Source organism: Benincasa hispida, chromosome 11, assembly GCF_009727055.1.
Source record: "Benincasa hispida cultivar B227 chromosome 11, ASM972705v1, whole genome shotgun sequence".
In the NCBI taxonomy this organism is placed as follows: Eukaryota; Viridiplantae; Streptophyta; class Magnoliopsida; order Cucurbitales; family Cucurbitaceae; genus Benincasa; species Benincasa hispida.
This window is the reverse complement of record NC_052359.1, coordinates 49,280,047-49,297,751: the sequence shown is the minus strand read 5'-3', so window position 1 is coordinate 49,297,751 and position 17,705 is coordinate 49,280,047. Positions and strand designations below refer to the sequence as shown.

At 35.6% G+C, this 17,705-nt stretch overlaps 1 long non-coding RNA gene across 1 annotated transcript; it reads right to left on the bottom strand.

Moving 5' to 3' along the window:
- Nucleotides 1-4,849: 4,849 nt before the first annotated feature.
- Nucleotides 4,850-17,498, bottom strand: LOC120089958. The gene is made up of 3 exons (XR_005485358.1): nt 17,008-17,498; nt 5,399-5,483; nt 4,850-5,200 (listed from the first exon to the last, which is right to left on the bottom strand). It is a non-coding gene; the product is annotated as an uncharacterized LOC120089958 (long non-coding RNA).
- Nucleotides 17,499-17,705: the final 207 nt, after the last annotated feature.

The following is a 17,705-nucleotide window of genomic DNA, read 5'->3' as shown; positions in this document are numbered from 1 at the left end:
TCACTTGAAGAACACTTCTTCAACCGAAATTTTCTCTCAAATTTCTGTAGAATGCATGCCTCAAAATCACTCCGTTCTTCTTTAATTATTGTAAGTGAACATGCAAAGAAGAAATGTGCATGGCTTACAGCTCATGCTTGGAGTTAACAGAGAAGAGGAACTGGGTTTTATGTGAGCATGAAGAGGATGATAATGGCAAACTTCATATTTCCATTTGTGCATGTAATCTCAATTTTCCAATTTTTCTTTAAAATCAAAACCAATTTCAAAATTCAATTTTGATTTCAAGACTGAAATTTAATTTTCTAAAATTAATTTCAAAGATATTATTTAATTTAATATCAAATATTAAATTAATTTTTGCACAAAACCATCTTCATATATTTAAATCATATTTAAGTATATATTATCCTATTCCGTTTAATTTTAATTTGAATGTTTCAAATTAATTTCTCAAGCTACTCTAAAGCTTAACCATTTACGAGCTAGTAGAGGGATCTCACAGACCTATAGATCATGGACTCCAATGATTCGAGATTAATCAACTAAACTCATTAGTCCGATCTAACCCCCCATTCGTTAACTACTGAGACACTCCACTATAGCCAATAGTTGAACTCCCCTCACTGTAGATATATTATGTCCACTTTATAACCATAATTAGTAAGTCGATCCTTCACAGGTTGTTCGTAATCACAGCTGGGTCAAGATAACCATTTTACCCCTGTGAATACATCTTGTTCCTTAAGTTTCCACTGATTCTCTAATGAACAATTTTGATTCATAATCCATATGAATCAAATCTTTTCTCCATCATGAGAAGTCGGAGCCCCAATTGTTCAAGACCGGGAATCAACACTTAAGAGAACAACCTATCTGGTAACCCTAAATCGGATAGGAGTGAATTTCATCTTACAAGGTTATGTCCCAGCTATTCATCCAGTCTTATCCTCAAAATGGGAAGCTTATTGAGCACTACTGTTGGACTACTCTCATCGTTTGCAGATCAAAGGATAATCTCGAACAAACAGGAGTTCATAGCTAGCTCAGGACTAAGATCGAGTTAACCTAGGTTATTTGATAAATGAAATAGTCAAGCTTTAACAATAAACGGTCGTTATAAAGAAAAGTGACTATTTTCGTGGTCTAGTCTATATGCAAACTCATTGCATAGAATACCCTCGCTCACATGTCTCAACATGAATGATCTGTGGATCATATCATTTGTAGCACTTTATAACTTCTTGTAACAACTACAGAATGGGTCGTATCCAATTGTGTTACCAGGATGAGATACCCAATATCATCCATATACTTATTAGACCATTTAAGCTACTACACTATCAACTTGATCCTGTTTATGTCACTACATAAAGTTACAGTATTCAGACTATAGCCATGAATATGTTTATTGGATTTTCATAATAAGATGCAAAATCAACAAGTCATTATTATTGATAAATAGAATGTTTAACACGAATTGCGAGTTCTAGGACATTCCCAACATACATGATAGGAAATAGAAGTATATTTGTTACTTTGGATAAATCTTTCCAAAGTGAAGAGAAAACAGGTGATAATACCAGATTGCAAGTCAAAGGCCAAGGTGATATTCTCAGTAAAGACGAAGAAAGGCACAAAATGAGTTGTGGATGTATTCTATGCTCCAGATCTGAAGCATAATCTTTTGAGTATTGGCCAACTGCTTCAGCGAGGTCTAAAAGTTTCATTTGAAGGTGGTGTATGTGCCATCAAAGATCAGACTAGTGTTTTTATTGCCAAGGTAAAGATGACTGCTAATAAGATGTTTCCTCTTAAATTTACATATGGTCAAATCTCTTGTTTTAGCAGCATATTGAAGGATCCATTCTGGCTTTGGTATTTTTGTTATGGTCACTTGAATTTTAGATCTATATCGTATTTGTGCAAAATATCAACCATGAGACAAATATTTGTGAAGGGTGTATACTTGCAAAACATCACCGAGATCCGTTTCCAACTGGTAAATCTTGGAGAGCCTCCAAACCTCTTGAGCTGATTCATATAGATTTGTGTCATCCCATGTATACAATATCAAATAGAGATAATCGATATTTCTTATCCTTCATTAATGATTTTAGTAGAAAGTTATGGATTTATCTTTTGAAAGAAAAAAAATGAAGCATTTGAATGTTTTAAATCTTTCAATGCTTTAGATAAGAATCAAAGTGGCCATCTGACCGTGATGGAGAATATAAGTTTTGATAAATTTTTCAAAGAACAAGGTATTCATCATCAACAGATAGCTCGAATGACTCCACAACAGAATGGATTTGCAGAAAGAAAGGATAGAACAATCATGGAGATGGCAAGAAGTATGCTGAAAGCAAAAATGATGCCAAATGAGTTTTGGGGAGATGCTTTTGCATGTACTGCTTATATTTTAAATCGAGCTTCTACAAAAAGTGTTCTAGGTATGACTCCTTATGAAGCATGGTGTGGTGAGAAACCATGTGTTTGTCACTTGAGAGTTTTTGGGAGTATAGCTTATTCTCATATACCAGATAAGTTAAGGAGCAAATTAGATGATAAATCAGAAAAATATATTATGTTAGGCTATAGTGAAAATTCTAAAGCTTATCGGTTGTATAATCCTTTGTCGAAAAAGAATATTATCAGTCGGGATGTGATTTTCAATGAAGATGAATCCTGAAACTGGGATGTTGTTGGAGAAGCAAAAAGTCCATATCATGTTAGCATAGACGGGAATGGAGATGCTCAAGACTCAGAGTAAGTAGAGATTCAAGCAGTGGAGTCATCTTCATCTGCATTGCCATCTTCCACAAGTGATGATGATATGTCACCAAGGAGAATGAGAAATATTCAAAAGATTTATAATGCTACTAGCAGAATTGATGATGATGTTGCTGATTTGGCATTATTTTCCGGTGTTGATCCTATAAATTTTGATGAGGCAATCCAAGATAAAAAATGGAAGATTGCAATGGATCAAGAAATTGAAACAATTCGATTGATTTTTTCTTTGGCTGCTCAAAATGAGTGGAAAGTTTATCAAATGGATGTAAAATCCACTTTTTTGAATGGACACTTGCAAGAAGAGATATTCTTTGAACAACCTCTGGGTTATGTGAAAAAAGGAGAAGACAAAGTTTACAAGTTGAAAAAGGCCTTGTATGGATTGAAGCAAGCTCCGCGAGCTTGGTATAGTTGCATTGAGAATTTCTTTATACAGGTTTTCGATGGTGTCCATATGAGCATGCACTCTATGTCAAAGAAGATAAGTATGGCAAATTTCTTATTATTTCATTATATGTCGATGATTTGCTTTTTATTAGAAATAGTAAACTGTTGTGTGATGATTTTAAGAATTCCATGAAAAGATAATTTGAGATGAGTGATATGAGTCTCATCAATTATTTTTTGGGAATTGATGTCAATAAAAAAAATGGAGAGATTGTCATCTCACAACGAAAGTATGCTTGTGATTTGCTGAAAAAATTCAGAATGGAAAACGTTTTTCCTTGTAACATGCCCATGGATGCAAATTTGAAATTGAGCAAGAATGATATTGGAAAAGATGTTAATCCAAGCTTATATCGAAGTTTAGTTGGAAGCTTGATGCACTTGACTACAACAAGACCTGATATTCTATTTGCTGTAAGTATGTTAAGTAGATTCATATCAAGCCCGAAAAGAAGTCATTGGAAAGCGGGTAAGCGAGTGCTTCGTTACATTCTTGGCACTATTAATTTTGGAATTTATTACAAGAAAGTTCCAAAATTAGTGTTAGTTGGTTTTTGTTATAGTTATTGGGGTGGTAATGATGATCATAAAAGCATGCCTGGTTATGTTTTTAGCATTGGTTCGAGTGTTTTTTTTTATGAACTTCAAAGAAACACTCTGTTGTTGCTCTTTCTACCACCAACGCGGGATACACCTCTTTATTTGCAGCTGGATGTCAATCTTTATGGCTTAGATGAACGTTGAAAGAATTGAAGTGTACACAAAGAAGTCAAACTACTTTATATTGTGATAATGGTTCTGCCATTGCATTATCAAAAAATCCAGTCTTCCATGGAAGAAGCAAGCATATTAGAATCAAGTGTCATTTTATCAGAGACTTGGTTAAAGATGAAGAAGTGATGGTGAAGAAGCAAGACTCAAGATCAGGTGGCACATATTTTTACAAAGGCACTGAAGTTTGACTTATTTGTTAAGTTCAGAGAAAAGTTTGAAATTGCTCAAGTCTAGATTAAGGGAGGATGATAAAATTAATCTAGACTTATATTCAAGATGTATGAATTACATTTAACTAGATACATGAATAGTTGAGATTCAAGGAATAGTTGAATACATGAATTACAAGATACATTGATAAATGCTCACGTATTGGTGAAAAGTCACATGTATTTGCATTTATCATTGATGTCTTTTGATGTATTTTCCTACTAGTATAAATATGTGTAGGATTTATCATTTATAAGCAAGCCAAGAAAATAAAGTAATATTCAAGTTCTAGTTTCTCCAATCTTGTGTGAGTAAGAGAACAATCTTCTTCTCTTATTTGTTGAGTTGTATTATGAGGGCCTACTTCGTTTCCAACAGGACTTATATTTAATAGTTCTAATGGTTACCAAATAGTCAAATAAGCACCAATGGTCAATCACACAATGATTGATGAAATTAGAAATTAGTTCAATCAACCACGAGAGGGGCAAGCCAATAAACTATTTTCAATTTAGTTTTAGATGCATAATAGATAATATATTAGAGCGTTATTTCATCAAAACCAGCAATTAAAATCAAACAAACTGTACAATTGCAAAAGAAAGAAGATTTAACAGGGGCTATATATATATATATATATATATATGTCTACTAAAAATACAATGGCCAAAGTAAGACCTTCAAAAGAAGTATGAAACAAGGGATCTTTCTAGACACCTTACCTGCAACAGTGGTTCTCAAGCAATGCAGTGTTGACAAAGCATGACGCCTCTTTCAGTAGCTTTGTATGCCTACCACGATACTAGTTGGTGAGTCTACGACCAAGTTGAGAACATATTGTTCTCCAACACCGACCAAATCTTCCAACTTTTAGTGTTTATCAAGCCTATGGTTCAAACCATGGAAGTTATTTAATCTTTCCTTCCTCTTCTGCTTATTTTCCCTTGTTCTAACGGTTTTCACTGATTCTTCCCTAATTACACACAAAACCACAAGAAATTTCAGAAAAGGTAAATTTTGAGTCTTGAATACTTGGCGAAGCTATCGGTGGGAAAGCTACGTCCTTCAACTAGAAATGTCAAATAGTTCATATTTGTCTCAACTACATCGTCTTTGAAAGTAGCACAATTAGAAATGTGAAATAGTATAAAAATGGAATTGGAACTCATACCTTGTCTTTTATCCAATCATTCAAATTAAATAATGTCATCACTAACTCAAATTAAATGGGGTTGAAGTAGCGTGAGCAATCATCCCTACACAAAAGTGGATAACATGCATCTGTCAATAAATATCTGCCATAAGAACCATTACTTTTTTGTAGTATCTAAATTTTCCTTCCCTAATGCAACAACCAGAAATTTTCATAAGCAACAGTACAAATTAGTGTGTTTTTTATATATATTTTTCTTAAGCTAAGACAACTGAGAGGATAACCCTCATTTTCTTCGCCGTTGTCCCATTAAGCAATAAATAAAAGAATATGGTTAACAAGAAGTATAACAAATGGATGGCTAAAAAATTCGAAAAGAAATTAGAAATTAGAATGAAACCACCAAACATTGTAAATACAATCTTAAAAAGGTTGCATTCATATACTGATAACCATCCAAAATAATCCTACACACGGTATATTTCTTATGATAAATTACAGAAACAAGCGAGAATGTACGTAGAGAGATTCGTTGGAGGGGTTGGAAGCCATATCACTACACCGTATAAGATAATTCATGGGCATTTTAATGAGTTACTAATTGCACACCCTTCAAGAAACAATGAGGATTGCAAAAATTGAATCCATCTCATTCAACAAGATTCAATTTCACACAACAAATGCATAATATTAAATTACTCTAGTCCATTTTCTTTTCTAGAGAATGATACTTTTATTAATAATAATATGAAAGTTACATTTGCTGTTCCAAAACTTTAGACCCAGGCCTACAATTAAACTTACATATTTAGTTTATATATCAGGTTGAAAAATATCGTATTTTTTCTAAGGGCATTTTAGTCTTTTTATAATTCTCTACTGTATTAGGATTTTCCTTAGTCTATTTATATTTGGGTCCGTGGTATTTTGTAAGGGGTAAAAAATAATAAGAATTATTCTATCATGATTTTTTCTCCCTGGTCTAGGGTTTTCCACGTAAACCTTGCATTATTCTTCTTCCTTTCTTTATTTCAATATGGTATCAAAGCAAGGTGAAGAAACCCTAGCCTCGTCGAAGAAAATCAACAATTAACCTTAGTAGGCAACAAGACCACTTCCGAAACTAATGACACCACTGCCACCATTACGTCCCCTGCGATTCAGGCTGTGATCGATCAATATCTTTAGTCAATATATCTAAGTCCGTTGCCGGCACTGATGTCGCACACTATCCTACCGCCCAGTCAAGCTGTTGGAGCCAATGCAGCCGAGCATCACCTGATAGAGGTAAGTCGACTCCATGCTCTAACGATCTAGTTAGTTCCGTTGCGGTCGTTTCCGTTGCAGTCGCTCCAGCCACTGCAGTCGGTCCTCCATTCATTGCTCACGGAGCCCACGCAACCGTCATAGTCAGGTTTGCCCGAATTGGTTTAGCTGTTGCCTCTGTTGTAGTCGATGCAGCCAAGCCATTCACAGTCGATGTTATCTAATGCGTTGCATCCTTCTGGCGGTTAGTCCTCTTCTTCCTTTGGTGGACTGCAACCACTTAGGACAACCACTGTTAGTCTCTCTCATAATGTGTCAGCCAACTATGGGGCTTCGGGATCGATGGATATGTCTTCAATGATGATCCAACAACAATTGGTGAGCCTTCAGCAATAGATTGCTGCCATTGAGGCAGTCCTTGGGAATACCTCAGATCTTCATATGGATCCTGTAAGCTTAGATCTTTCTTCAGGACTACCAATCCATTCTAAAAATCCGATAACCACTTTCCCTAATTTATCTATAACAAATTTGTTACTTGGATCTATGTGAAATTCTACAGTGTTCATTACAGGGGAGAAGCTAAATAGCCAGAATTATTTTTCTTGGACTCAGTCCATTAAAATGGCCCTCGAGGGGCACCATAAATTTGGGTATCTGACTGGTGAGATACCAAGACCAAAACTTGGGGATCCTCAAGAGTGCATTTGGAAAGGAGAAGATTCCTTGCTCCGCTCTATGCTGGTCAATAATATGGAACCTCAGATAGGAAAACCTCTGCTATATTTTGCAACTACTCGAGACATTTGGGAGACAGTACAAAAAATTGTATTCTATAAGCCAGAACGCATCACGTCTACACACCTTACGCAAATAGGTTCATGAGTGCAAACAAGGGATCATAGATGTGACTTCTTGTTTCAATAAATTATCTTTACTATGGAAGGAGATGGATCTGTGTCATGAGATTTTCTGGGATTGCTCATGTGGCGGGATTCGGTATTCGAAGATAAAGGAAGTTGATCGTGTTTATGACTTCCTTGCTTGGTTGAACTCCAATTTTGATGTTGTACACAGTCGAATACTGGGACAAAGGCTGATACCATCTCTCATGGAGGTTTGTTCTAAGGTCCTAGAGGAAGATAGATTAAGTGCTATGAACAGTTTTGTGGCTACTGTTGTGGACTCCGCTGCGTTCGATGTAAAATCATTTGGATCTGATGGTGACAAGCAGAATAGTAAATTGTTGGGTTTTATATCCTAAAACTCGCAGTTTGTTAAAAGATAAACATATTCTATAGTCAATAAACTTATTATTGATTTTATAAATTGCATACATAAAAGTTTAAATCGAATAAACTAAGATCCATGGTTATTATATAAATACTTGAACTTTATGTAGAGACATAAAGATGGATCAAGTTTGAGTAAATAGCAAAAATGATCTATAGTACATGATTAAGGTTGGGTACCTTATTCTAGTAACACTATTGGATGCGACCTACTCTGTAGCTGTTACAAGTTGTTGTAAAGTTACTACAAACGAAGTGATCCAGATTCGTTCATGTATTTGACATGAGGAGTGGGGGCGTCCTATGAAATGAGTTTGCGTAAGATCGGACCAATAAATAAGTCACTCTTACTTTATAACGATGTTTAGTATATAAGACTGATTATTTCATTTAAATGACCTAGGTAACTCGATCTTAATCCTGAGCTAACTATGAACTCCGGTTTATTCGGGATTATCCTTACATTTGCATTCAGTTGGCTTTGTTGGGTTTTATGTCCTAAAACACGTGGTTTGTAAACAATAGAACTTATTCTAAAAATTCAATAAGTTGTTGTTGAATAGATTTTTCGCTTATTAGAAATCCAATAAACCTAAAAGTCCCTTGACTATTACATGAGTATTTGAACTTTATGTGGAGACATAAAAGTGGATCAGGTTCGAGAAAATAGTCAAAATGATCTATAGTATATGAATAAGGTTGAGTGCCTTATTTTGGTAACACTATTGGATGCGGCCTACTCTGTAGTTATTACAAAGAGTTGTAAAGTGCTATGAACGAAGTGATTCTAATTCGTACATGTTATGACATGAGAAGTGGGGGCGTCCCTGTGCAAAAGGGTTTGTACAAGATCGAACCAAGAAACCAATCACTCTTACTTTATAACGTCGTTTACTGTTTAAGACTGACTATTTCAAAGCGATGACCTAGGTAACTTGACCTTAATCCTGAGCTAACTACGAACTCCTATTTCTTTGGGATTGCCTTTAGATTTGCATAGGTGGGGGTTGGCTCAACTGCGTCGGTTCAATATGACTGCCATTTCAGGGGTAAGACTAGATAGATAGTTGGGAACATAGGGTGCAAAAGAGAATTCACTCATATCCACTTTAGGGATAATAGAGAGGTTGTTCCTTTAAGTGCCGATTCTAGGTCTTGAAAAAGGGGCCCCACCCTTTCATTGGACCGAGAGGGACTCAGTTTGTTGATTGGATCACAAATCAATTGTTCATTAGAGGATTAGTGGAACTTAAGGAACAAGAGGTAATCTCGGGGGTAAAATAGAAATTTGACCTAGCCGTTATTATGAACAACCTGTGAAGGGTTAACTTACTAATCATGGTTATATCGAGTGAACATAATATATCTACAGTGAGGGGAGTTCAACTATGGGCTTTAGTGGAGTGACCCATTAGTTAACGAATGGGAGTTAATTTGATCTAATGAGTTTAACTAATTAATCTCGGATCGTTGGAGCCTATGGTCTGTAGGTCCGCGAGGCCTTCCTACTAGCTCGTAAATGGATGTAGCTTTAGAGTAGCGTGATAAGTTAATTTGAAACGTTCAAATTAGAATTATAGAAATTAGTAATTATATGAGATATAATTACATGTTTAATTTTATGAATTAAACAGAATTGGATAATTAATATTTAAATATAATTAAAATATATGAATGTGGATTTGTGTAAAATTAAACTACCATTAAACATCATTATTCCTTAGTTGAGAACGAGCATATATCGCTCTAGCTCCCAACATCTGTTACCGGCCAAGAGACCCATACTTTGACCTCCCTTTGCTGGTATATAGCCTAGGAGACCCATACTTCGGCCTCTCATTCAGAACTACCTATGGCACATGGAGCTTTCTATGTACCGTCAACACCTTAGGTACATTTATTCAAATACCTTCCTTACCTTCAGTATCCAGCTCATTTAAGCTATCAAGTTCTCGAATATAGCATAGAAAACCCTTTAGGATACCCTCCCTACTTTAGTATCCTTTTTTCATTATGTTTAGGAATACCAACGCATGTACTTTGGCAATCTTAGGTATTTAAAACATAGTACATCAAGCTTCATTCAACCTTAGCTTTAACCTTAACGCATGCTTCATACTTTGTAAAATAAGTTGACTTAAATCATGTTGAACTAGCTTGTAAAAACTATTAGCATGCGTTAGATATGGAAAACATACTTGGAAAACTCATACATTAGTAACATCATGCGTTGATAAACATTCATAAGCATTAGCAATTCCAAACTATCCTTCTAGCCTAGGAGAAGACATGACTGCCCTTATCCTTAGTTGAGAGTGAACTATTAGATCTAACCCTCAATGTCAACCTTGGTGAGGGAGAACCCCTTTTGCTAAATCCCTCGACGTCGTAACCTACGTGCACGTGGTTATAACTGAGTATCGTCATACCTTAGGTACTTGACTAGGATACCTTCTCATTGTCCTTCAGTATCCTTAGGATACCTTCTCATTGTCGTTCAGTATCCATCATATAACTAGTCATAAACATTTAGTTGAAAGGATACCTTCTCGTTGTCCTTTAGTATCCGTCATAAACATTTAGTCAAAAGGATACCTTCTCATTGTCTTTCAGTATCCGTCATAAACATTTAGTTGAAAGGATACCTTCTCATTGTCCTTCAGTATCCGTCATATAACTAGTCATAAACCTTTAGTTGAAAGGATACCTTCTCATTGTCCTTCAGTATCCGTGATAAACATTTAGTTGAACACTAAGGCTTGGTGCTCAAATCATCATACTAGTTCATCCATCATACTGGTTCATCATAAAATGGAGTTACTTAAACATACTGATAGTATTTGGACAAGATAACATATCTAAATCATGTCAATTCCATGGAAAACATGCTTTACTTAACATGAGAAATAGTTTCACAAATATGTTGCTTGGCAATCCATTTAAACACTTAGCATGGGAAATATCTTCAAGAAATCATAGTTTCTAAATCATTAAAACAGTAAGTCATCACATAGTCACTCACAGTTCGTTGGCCCCTTAACGGGTTATATGCCTCTCCTAGCTCTTCTTGGCCTAAAAGGACACTATTACTGGTTAAACTACTCAGAATTCTTAGAAAAAAATACCTCAAATATTTCATTTAACAAAGGAACTTTCATCAACAAAGACAGCTTTACTAGCGAGATCCTCCTCATGAGCGAGGTCAGCGAGATCAAGCTTTTCCTGGCAAACTGTCATCCTAGCGATACTAACCTTACCAGTGAGATTCAGCCCAATTTCTAGCGAGATTTCCTTCTAGAGCGAGATCATCACAAAATTAGCGAGATTTCCTTCTACAAACATGTTTAGAATTAAGTTAGCAACATTACCTTAAAATTTCAGCTCAAAATTCCTCATCGTTTAATCTGGAGATTCAAAATTTCATCATTTGCCCCAATTCAAACAGCTGCCTGCTTGTTCAACCATTTCCAGTTCAAACTTCAAAATTATATAACTCGATTTCCAAACCTCATCTTAAAAAGTTTGATTCTACAAGGTTATTATAATTGAGTTAACAATATTTCCTCAAATTTTAGCTCAAAACGCTTCGTAATCGTCTTGGAGCTTCAATTCTTCACTAATGGCCTAGATTCACTCGAGAAACGAACTCTTCGTCTTTATTTTCCCCTCCGACCTTATTTCGGTGAGTTTTCCTTCCAGCAGCCCAACCACAGAAAATAGACACATAGAGCTTTCGAATGCCACTAGAATTATACAAATAGCCTAAGTAGTTTGTCCAAACCAATCCAATGAACTCGACCTTCATACTTATATTACCGCCCAAAATCTAGCATGAACTCTTCTTGTGCCACCTGGCCCACTATTGGTGATGAAGGGCTAGGATTTAGCAAATTTCCTTTTGCTAACTTCTCTTACAATATTGCTTCAGCACCATACCTCATTAGATGGTATAGTCTCATTCATATGCTTATTATGCATTCCATCATCAAGCATGACCTTCCTTAGCCTAGCTGAGTTTTGTCCTACCTTTACACTTAGCTATCCAAGAGCCTATTTCTTCTTGCTTACATCTTCTACCCTTCCTAAGATATGACTTCATTTAGCTCATTAGAAGACATCATTACTTACTCTTACTTGAAGTAATTAGGGTTTGGGTTTTACACTATTTAACACCAAGATTACCATTCTTCGGAGTGACAATGGCCAGGAGTTTGTTAATAGCACCCTTCATCGAAAGATATTGTCCATCAAAATTTGTGTGCTTAAACTCCTCAACAAAATGTGGTGGCTAAACAGAAAAATTGTCACCTTATTGAAGTGGCTCGATCCCTCATGCTCCTTGCATCTCTTCCTTTCTATTTATGGGGAGATATTATCCTAACTGCAGCCCATCTCATTAATCGGATGCCCTCCCATGTTCTCAAATTCCAAACACCTTTTGAATGCTTCAAAGAGTCTTACCTATCCACGTGTCTCATTCCAGACGTTCCTCTTTGGATGTTTGGGTATACTGCTTGTGTCCATCGCCATGGTCCTCACGACACTAAATTTGCTCCTCGTACTCAGAAGTGTGTCTTTCTCAGGTATGCTCTTCATCAGCTAGGTTATAGTTGTTTTTATCTGTCCTCAAGGAAGTCCTTTATCACTATAGATGTAACGTTTCTGAAGGATAAACCCTTTTTTTTCGTTAGCTCTCTTTAGAGGGAGAACACTAGTGAAGAGATTAACTTGTCCACATATTCTGTCCCTATGGATTTTCTTCCCGAGCCAATCCTAGATACAAATGACACTGTCCTTTCTACTAAACAAGTGCCCTAGATAACATACTACAAGAAGAATCTTAGAAAGGAAATAACGCCTCCATTTGCTCCACCAGATACTGTCCATGAATTGGAACCAGTACCAACTCAAGTTCAAGGTACTTCTGCTCCTGATGTTGTTCCTGATAGTAATGAAGAGTGTGTTGAGGGTGATATGGTTAAAAGTGATGAAACTAATGAAATTGTTCCAGACAAGGTCAAAACTACAGGTAGTAATATATCATCAGGAGAAACTTAAGAGGGTGAGGGCTTTTTGTAGATAAGCAAGTGTGACCACCTAATGAAATGTCAGGTAAAACAAAAGATTATGATGCCAGTCTTGATATTCCCATTGCTCTACGGAAAGGGACTAGGTCGTGTACCAAGTATTTCATGCATAGCTTCCTTTCTTACACTAACTTGTCTTCTGGGTTTAGAGCTTTCACTACTAACCTGGATACTGTAACAATACTGACTAATGTGCATATGGCCATGGAAATTCCCAAATGGAAGGTTGTTGTTATGGAAGAGATGAAAGCTCTTGAAACAAATAAAACGTGGGACCTTGTAACTCTTCATATAGGACATAAAACAGTTGAGTACAAATGGGTGTTTATTGTTAAGTATAAGTCTGATGGAACTCTTGATAGATACAAGACTAGACTGGTTGCTAAAGAGTTTACTCAGACGTATGGGATCGATTACTTGAAAACTTTCTCTCCAGTGGCAAAATTGAACACGATTTGGGTTCTTCTCTCAGTAGCCGTTAAGAAAGACTAGCCCCTCCATCAACTTGATGTGAAGAATACGTTCTTAAATGGTGAATTAGAAGAAGATGTCTATATGAGCCCTTCTTCTGGGTTTGAAGCTCAATTTGATCATCGAGTTTGTAAACTCAAAAAATCCCTATATGGTTTAAAACAGTCACCGAGAGCTTAGTTTGACAGGTTTACCACCTTTGTTAAGTCCCAAGGTTTCATTCAGGTGCACTCTGATCATACCTTGTTCATAAAAAGGTCAACATCAGGGAAGATGATTATTTAATTGTGTATGTTGATGATATCGTTCTGTCAGATGATGATGCTACTGAGATTGTCAAACAAAATGGAAAATGACAAATGAATTTGAGATCAAAGATCTAGAGAGTTTGAGATATTTTCTTGGAATGAAGGTGGCGAGATGGAAAGAAGGAATATCTGTTTCTCAACGCAAATATACTCTAGATTTGTTGAGGGAAACAAGGATGACTAGATGTAAACACAGTGATACCCCTATTGAAGTCAATGTTAAGCTGGTAGAGTTTATCGATAGTGTTCCTGTTAACAAAGAAAGGTATTAGTGTCTAGTAGGAAAATTGATTTACTTATCTCATACTAGACCAGATATATCCTATGATGTCAGTATAGTTAGTTAGTTTATGCAGGCTCCTTACGAGAAACATATGGAAGCTGTTACTCGAATTCTGAGGTATTTGAAATTTACTCTAGGGAAAAGGCCTAATGTTCAAGAAATATGATAGGAGATGCATTGAGGCTTACACTAACTCAGATTAGGCAAGATCTGTTACAGATAGAAAATCAACTTCGAGTATTGTACTTTTGTGTGGGGTAATCTTGTTACTTGGCAAAGTAAGAAACAAGGTGTGGTTGCTAGAAGAAGTGCTGAAGTGGAATACATGGCCATGAGTCTAGGAATATGCGAAGAGATATGGTTGAAGAAAGTTTTGTCTGATCTTTACCAAGAGAGTGATGCTCCTATGAAACTCTATTATGATAACAAGGTAGCTATAAATATAGCCAACAACCTTGTGCGACATGATAGAACTAAACATGTGGAGATCGATAAACACTTCATTAAAGAAAAACTGGATAGTGGCAGTATTTGTATTCCCTACATTTCTTCAAGTCAACAAGTTGCCGACATTCTCACCGAAGGGTTACTAAGGCAAAGTTTTGATTCTTGTATTAGCAAGTTGGGTTTTATTGACATCTACTCCCCAACTTGAGGGGGAGTGTTGAAAAATGTTGTATTTGCCCTAAGGGCATTTTAGTCTTTTTATAATTCTCTACTGTATTAAGGTTTGCCTTAGTCTATTTATATTTGGGTCCATGGTGTTTTGTAAGGGGTAAAAAATATAAGAATTCTTCTATCGCGGTTTTTTCTCCTTGATCTAGGGTTTTCCACGTAAACCTTGCGTTATTCTTCTTCTTCCTTTTTTTATTCAATATATCATTTTCTCAAAAGGGAGAGAGGAAAAAAGAACCAAATAACAAGAAGATTACAAAAAACAAAAATAAACCAAACAACACAAGAAAAAAGAGAACCAAAAAGTCCACAATTATACAACAAAAAGAAGAAACTCAAATAAACAAAACATGAAAAAATTCTTTAAGAGCATGCAACCCAAAGATGAAGCTAGGAAGTTAAGCTCATCGAAACCACTAAAAATGCAAATAAAGCCACAAAAAACAGCTAAATATCGCACTAGAAATGCAAGATAACTATAGCACCCAAGGAGAGAAACACAAATGGATTTTTACTCTAAGTCAACATCAAAATAAACCTCCAAAACATAACAACCAAAACTTGAAATACGAGAAGCATATAAAAACATAGGATAAATACTTTACCAAGCCAAACACAAATACCCATAAAACAACAAACATTCAAAACTAGAACGTGGTCCTTAGAATTTTAAAGAGGCTTTTTGTTCCATTTTTTAAAAAATCTACGCATTTTTTAAATACCTTCAATCTCCTACCTACCCTATAGTACAAAGGGGGAAAAAGTCCATAGCCATTCAAAAAAGTCAAATTAAGATGGAACCATAGATCACAGAAACAACAACGTGAAAGAGAATAATATTAAATCAAAATATTCTTCAAAGTTTCCTTGTAAGAATACTATATTTGACATGCATGCATATCAGATTAAACCCAATATATCAAGATCAAAGAAACCCAATTAAATCAAACACTAGAGCATAAACTCATATTCTTGCAAACTAAGTTTTCCTTGAGAACATAATGACAAGGGAATGAGTACAAATTCAACATATTAAATGGTAAATCCTGTTCTTAGGGTATAACAACGTGTCCATATAGAAATAGCAATAACAGTTGCCTAAATCAGGAAATTCTATTGTAATTCATAGAGTGTGTTTAGAAAATCGAGCAGCGATGTGCTAAACATTGACATCTTCTTTAGGAGATGCATCAATCATATTTTGAGCTCTTTGATGGTCCCTCATTTTTCAACAATATGGGTAAATTGTAATACATGTGATGGTCCCCATTTTTCAACCATATCTGCCTTTCCTTTGTTTGGTCAAAAGCGTCGAGACAAGACAAGGACTCTACACTTAGTGCTTCTAGGGCCAGTTTGTGGAAATTTTGGTTGAGACAAGATAGAACTTTCAATGAGAGGGGAGGAAGAGGGAAGAGTTTAGGGGAATTTAAAGTTTGAACTTTGAATATAGGCACTAAACCTGATTCTATCCTCTCTTCTAAAGGCCCGTATTGTCGTAAATAATATATTTACTCTAAGTCTTCCAAATTTCGTAGAATAGCAATTACCTTGTTTCTCTAATGGATTTTTGGCCTTCCTAACAACCCTTATGCTAATTACCACTTTGCTCATCGTTTTTCTTTTCCTCTTTTCCTTCCCCAATTCATTAGAATCATTATACAGTATGGAGAAATAACATCATTGATCATTATATTAACAATTTCAAGGGTGCAACATGTAAATTTATGATGAATCAGGTCAGAAGCTGCTATCTGGTTTCAAAAAATAAACCTGACTTTGATAATAGTTGATTGAGTTATAGATCGTTTGGTTTACTTTCCACAGCCTTGGTTGAACATCATAGTTACATACAACCTCCTTAGCGAAGCTGTGCAATACGTCAATTACATAAAAAAAAAAATCAAATCTACCAACAATCAACAACCTATACAATCAAGAGAAAATCATAACGCTGTAAACGCTAACATAGTTGGAGGTAGGAAACTAAAACAACTTAGCTATTATCAATAAATAAGATGATATAAAACGCATTTGCACAAACTCATTTTAGAGGGCAGAAATAAAAACAGAAATAAAAATAGGTAGTGAAGACTCAAAAAGTCTCTGTTCTTCCAGGTAACCGACCTGCAATCACATGCCATATAATTACAAAAATTCGAAAAGAGAAATTTAAATGAGACGGAAGAAATTTTGACGAAACCCAAATAAAGAAATTGAAAATTTGTGGAATAGAGTAACAGACTTGCTTCCAAGGACATGAAGTTTGATGATGATCCGTGCATTGCAATCTCTACATTCACCATCATGTGCTGAAGATCCGTGCGTTACAGTTCCATTCCGTGCGTGGCAGACCCATACGTCCGCCGCCGTGTGTTGTTCGTTCACCACCGTTCGTTGAAGATCCATGTGTTGCAGACCCAGGAGACTAGATCCGTCCTCTGTTTAGATCTACGAGATCAGATCCATCCGCGAACGTCAACCAGATCCGTTTTCCGTCTGTCGACCAGATCATTATCGTTCGTCTGTCGACCAAACAAGGTTAGCATCGTGAAGAAAAACCTTCGAGCAGACAACACTTGAAACATTGCAAATGAACCTTGGAGGGAGAGAGAGAGAAAGAATACAGAGATTGAGAGATTTGGGTAAAGTGAGAGAGAAAATGCCCTTTTACATTGCGTGAAGTTTCGGTGTCCGAGTGTTGCAAAAGTTCAATTTAACTTGTTTTGAATTTTTCAAAAGGAGCACCCATTTTTTAGTTCAGCGCTTTTTTTTATAGCATTTGAACCGTATAAATAAATGTTCTAAAAAATAATATTTGTTGTAGTTATTAATTATATTAATATGATTAATGTAAAGTATAGTGTATATTAATACATTAAAGTATATAGTTAATTATACATATGATTTATAATTAAAACTATATAATATGTGTAAGAGATA